The sequence below is a fragment of the Diaphorina citri genome, unplaced genomic scaffold, assembly GCF_000475195.1.
Source record: "Diaphorina citri unplaced genomic scaffold, Diaci psyllid genome assembly version 1.1 scaffold3603, whole genome shotgun sequence".
Classification (NCBI taxonomy): Eukaryota; Metazoa; Arthropoda; class Insecta; order Hemiptera; family Psyllidae; genus Diaphorina; species Diaphorina citri.
In genome coordinates this window covers 5,669-11,533 of record NW_007381003.1, presented here as the reverse complement: position 1 = coordinate 11,533, position 5,865 = coordinate 5,669, and positions in this window count along the sequence as shown.

Here is a 5,865-nt window from a genome sequence, read left to right as displayed (position 1 = left end):
GTTTATGTACAGGGCTGAGATGAGCTCGGACGAGGTGTGAGATAGGATATTATTGTTTCTACAGTTTTGCATTGGAGTGGTAACTTAAGCAAGGATAGCGTGGGATTGTTGGGCATTTTTTCTAACCCTCTGTCCCGGCGGCAATTTTTAAAATTTATTTTATATTTATTTTTGTTTGCTTTGTAATTCGCTTGTTTGTAATATCTAATTTAAATGAAAAGTATAATATAAACGTGCAAACTAGAGATAAAAAGTAAAAAAATGAATTCAGATTGTACGCGTTACGGAAAAAAAATCAAAATTTCGAATTTCCCGCCAACTTTACAAGTTTACAAGCTCATGAAGGCTCTGTGTTAAGTTACCACATCATTTTCCACACGCCAAGAAAGGCCGAGAATGGCCTATCTCAGCCCTGTACATAAACACAGCCTAAGTGGAAATTTTCGGCGCTTCATAAATCAATTTGGATTCTGTATTATCCAAACTAGTAACCTGTCACCGAATTGACATTTTGTTGGTTCAAATATGTACGTATATGTACATACATAGTACACATGTTTAGATATGGTTCCTATGTTTACGTATGTAGGTACCTACATAGTTTCCTATTTGCTTTGTGTAGATTGGATCAATTTGTGTGGTGATTGATCTATTTGCTTTGTGTAGATTGGATCAATTTGTGTGGTGATTGATGTTGATACAGCGTTTTATATGAACTATCAACTCAACTGATTGATAGGCAAATGGTTTGGTACATCCACTTCACCTGTAGTTAACAAACTGATAAGAGGGTTTATTTTCTGGTTTTTACCAGAAAGAACCGCTATTAGGGTCTTCCTCTTCTTCGCCCTTCTTTATCGGTCTATCCTTTAAAGTCTTTGAACCTTTGACTCCTTTGTTTTCTTCATCTTTTTTCCTGTAGACGTTTTCGCTAGATTTGGTCTCGCGAGACCGCTCTACGGAGTCTACCAAGTTCGTAGAATAGTGTACTTTCGTGCCGTCTGTCATTTTTGTGTTTTGAGGGAATTTTGCATTCTCTATCATTTTCCATACTTTCCATGTACTCTCTAAACTTAACTACGTTAGAAAACAATCTCTTCTTTTTCAGACATTTGCATTCTCTATCATTTTCCATACTTTCCATGTACTCTCTAAACTTAACTACGTTAGAAAACAATCTCTTCTTTTTCAGACACTATATTTCCTTTTGCCAGTACAAGTACGTGTACATATACCTATCTACTTATACGGAGTATATCTTCTTCTGTATATTTCTATATTTCCAGGTGCTGAACTGTACCTACCTTCATGTTCTTGATGTTCTCTATCAAGTATTGGATTTTTCATTTCCCCATTTCTGACAATCCTTTGTCTTTGTCTTTTTTTTTTTTCTTTAGTCATATTTTTCTACACACTTTCTTCTTACAGCATTCCTTTTGTGCTATCCCTTGTTTCTTCTTTCCTTACATTCTTTTGCTTTTTTCTTCCTTCAGTCCCTTCTTTTTCTTCTGCCTTCTTCTTCTTTATCATCTGTCTATCCCTTGAACCTTTTTCCTCATTACCCTTTAATTTCCCTTCCTCCATTTTTACTTTCCTTATTTCCTTCGTCATCCAAGTCTCCTTTTTTGTCACTCTTCTATTTCTTTAGATTTCTTCAGACCAAGCTACTTCTTATTATTCCTTCTTCCCCTTGTCTTCTTCTTCCCCTTATGCTTGTTTCATTTTGTCTAACCTCTTGTTTCCCTTTCGTGCATGTATATCTCCAATTTTGTTACTTTTTATTTCCTTCTTCGACTTCTTCCTCTTCTTCTTCTTCTTCTTCTTCTTCTTCTTCTTCTTCTTCTTCTTCTTCTTCTTCTTCTTCTTCTCAGTCACTTTCCGTATCTAAAGGCCAGGATATGATGCCAACTTCTTTCTTCTCCCCTTGTCCTTCTTCCCCCTTTTCATTTCTTTGTTTTCTTCTTTTCGTTTTCCTGTGTGTCGTGTCTTGTTCTTATTGTCTCGGGTTCCTATTTCTTTGTTTCGCTCTAGCGTTATTATTGCTATTTTTATTTTTTTGTCGAACAGTCCCTCCCCTTCTTTCTTTACTTTGTCTTGTCTGGCAAAGAATTTTAATTTTTTAATTGTTGAAATTTTTAAAGGCTCGGCGGGGTGCGGCAGTATTATTAGTCCAGTAGCTTAGTGTTCATATTTTACTATATCCATGAGGATACTCTAAAGGAGATAAAAAGAAGGAAGGTATACCCCCCCAATGACAAAGAGTAAGATTGTTCTTGTTCCTGTTGTTGTGAAGGATAGCTTGCTATCCAATCAGAGCAAAGAGATCCTCTTTTTTTTAGCGGTACGAATTATTGGTAGAAAGGAGGAAAAAAAGTGAACAAATTGATTTACCTGTGCGTGTACCCTGTAATATCATTATGTTTAGTGTACCTTTCATATGTTCTTGTTGGGTTTTTGAGTACATTGATATTGAAAAGTATCCGGAAAACGAATGCTGCTGGTGGGTGTTGTTGTGTTGTTGTTGTTGTTGTTGGTGTTGTTGTTGTTGTTGTTGTTGTTGTTGTTGTTGTTGTTGTTGTTGTTGTTGTTGTTGTTGTTGTTTAAAAACACTGAAATTCTGTTTCGTGTTAATATAGGCCGGGCGGTGCTGCGAACTCTTGACGTTCGCGCGCCTCCCGGCGCGCTTGATCGTTTACGATTTTCTCCAGTATTTTAAATAAACAGGAGGCCAATGTAATTGGTCTGTAATTTTCAGGGGTTTCTAGGTTTCTTTTGGGCTTAGGGATTGGTGAAAGCACAAAAAGTTTCCACCTTTGTGGTATCTCTCCCTTGTACCATATTCTGTTATAGATTCTGTTCAGTAATAAAAGGGAAGATTTGGGTTATTTCTGATTTTTTTTTTTTTTTTTGTTCTTTCTCCTATGATTTAAACGTCTGTCGTTATAATGTCCGATCGTGCGGTCTTGGTAGGTCTAAGGCGAGGTTTTCCTGTCTTTAAACTCTTTTTCCTAGAGTGAGCATCTTTGTGACCTTGAAAACTGACAATGACTCCCCTGATGGCACTCGTGACACTTTCAGACAACCAATCATCATCCCACATATTGAGAGTAGCTAGATCTGTCATTCCATAATGTGTTCTGTAGCTACGGCCTTGTGTAAAGTGTGTCGACCGAATACCTCTAATAAATTGCCTATCGTACGCAGGCTAATTGCAGGGATCGTACGCAGGCTAATTGTATGACTGTCATAGGTGACTGACATAGTTACAGTTGCATTATGATGCAGTTCTATTGGTGACAGGTTACTGGGTTCGTATTATGATGCAGTTCTATTGGTGACAGGTTACTGGGTTCGTATGGATGTCAGGCGGGCTTGCTCTATTATTCCTCTGGTGGGTACTTGAAAGGGAGCTCCTGCCAGCTTTCGCCTCAATCCCCTATCACCTATCTTATGGAGAAGCCCCATCTTATGTCGCCAGAGTTACCCATCTCTTGGAAGCACCTTACAACTAGGCTACCGATTTTTTCAGTGAATTCATGCCCGCCTGTCATCTGTTTTGAAATCTGATCAGTCGACCCCGATTTGAGTAGAGACAAATACCTATTCAAATATTTGTAGGTACGAGTTTTTTTTTATATATATATATATATACCTAGAAGGAAAAAAGAAGTGTTGGTGCTAGCTAGATGTGACATTTTCAAATATTTGTAGGAGTAAAAAATAAAATGTGTTGGTGACATTTTTTGAGGAAAAACCCCTTCAAAAACAACGCAACGTTGCATTGGGAGGAGACAGACTAGTCGATCTCTCTTTCAAATCATTCTCTGGAGGAAATCAAACCATTCTCTGGAGGAAAAAGAATGCCAAACGCCAATCAGATCTGGAATGGAAATTCCCCAAATGCCTTCATAAGCTTACATAGTGCCTTCATCAAAACAACTAACGTAAAAACGTAAATAGCGATTTCGTCAAAACACGTTTTTGTTGTTGTTGGTGTTGTTGGTGTTGTTGGTGTTGTTGGTGTTGTTGGTGTTGTTGGTGTTGGTGTTGTTGTTGTTGTTGTTGGTGTTGTTGTTGTAGTTGGTGTTTATCCATGAAGGGTATCGAACGGATGATTTTCATATTTTAACATGACGATTATGCATTTGGTTTGTAAGTTTCACCATTTGTCGAACGGTTAATAATCCCTTTATTTATGAAATTTGGCAAAAGTGTTCTACCAAAAAAAAAAAAAATCCTCAATAAATTTGGGCCCGATCTTGACAGATTTTATAGCGCTGCCGCTGGTTTGAAATGAACACTAGTGGAATGATTACAACATATTGCATACCTACATGGATTGAGTCAAGCAGTTGAGGAAGTTTGACTAAAAAGGAGCAAGTAATGTGAAGTTCCCTGTACTACCATACGAGTATTGTGAAACGATTTTTCCACTCTTTCAATTTGTTCTCAATATTATGAAATCATTGCATTTTTCATTACTCCCTCTCTCTCTCTCCCTCTCTTCCCTTTTTTCTTTAACCTATATGTCTTCTTTATTTTGCCTCTCTGTATATTTCCCTTCCTTCTACTCACGTTTCTCCTCCTTTTCTCCCTCTCTCCCTTCATCCTCTTTCTTCAACCTATGTCTTCCCTTTTATTCTGTCTCTCTCTCTCTTCTTTCTTCTCTCTCGTTCTTTCTCCTCCTCCTCCATCTTATTCATTATTGTATTATTTCTTCGTATTGGTTCCCTCTGCCTTCCCCGACATTTTCTTTGTTTGGTTCTTCCTCCTCCTTCTTCTTCTTCCTCCTCTTCACAATAATGTTCAACATTTTGTCTTCCCCATTTATTTAGCTTCTTCTTCCTCCTCCTCTATTTCTTCTTCTTCCTTTTCTCTCATCTTTGAAGATGCGAAATCAAATCAAGCTGTGCTAGACTTGAAAGTGTAGCCAATAGAATAGAAAAGGATGGAGAGAGGGACAGAGCGACAGAGAGAGCGAGAGAGGGTAATAGGAAAACTCATTTCTTTTACCTTTGCCAGACTGCGCCCTCTCTCTCTCCCTATCTCTCTCTCTCCCTCTCTCTCTCTCTCATGCAATCCCTATTTTTCTTCAAAACTCTTCTTCTTCTTCTTCTTCTTCTTCTTCTTCTTCTTCTTCTTCTTCTTCTTCTTCTTCTTCTTCTTCTTCTTGGAGATTTTAAGGAAACTTTTTTTACTCTTCCTCTTTCTTACCTTCTTCTCTTGAAAAAAATCCCTTCTTCAATTTAGGTAGGTACCCCGTTTTTTCCCCTCAAGATCTCCTGTTCTTCCCCTGTTTCTGAAGACATCAATCTTAATTTCTCCCGTCGACATATTTCCCCCCCCCGGGGTTAGGCAGCTATCCTACGGTATTTTAATTCTCAGAGGGATCTCCCTCCCTTTTCTCCCCCTTTCTCCCTTCCCCCCCCCTATATTTTTATTTTCCCCCTCCAGAGGGACCTCCCTCCCTTCATTTTCAGGAGTACCCCGTGTTTAGTTTTCAATTCCATTTTAAATACAAGACAATCTGTCCCCCCCTATCTTTTCTCCCTCCTTCTCTTTTTCCCTCCCCCTTCGTTTTCTCCTTGTACCTATATTTCTGTTTCTTACGCACCCTTTTTCTCTTTCTCCATTTTACTATTCCTTCTTTTTTTCTTTCCGCCATGTCTGTCTTCCTTTTTTATGTCTGTCCTTTTAATTCTTTCTTTCTATGAATTCTAAAAGAAATAAATCTTTTATATTTTTCACATGTGGAGTGGCTAAAAGTTTACTGTCATATGTAGGTACAAAGTGATTTTCACTGGTAGATAAATTTCAGAAAAAAAAAACAGTTATATAAAAAAAACAGTCATACATTACTATAAC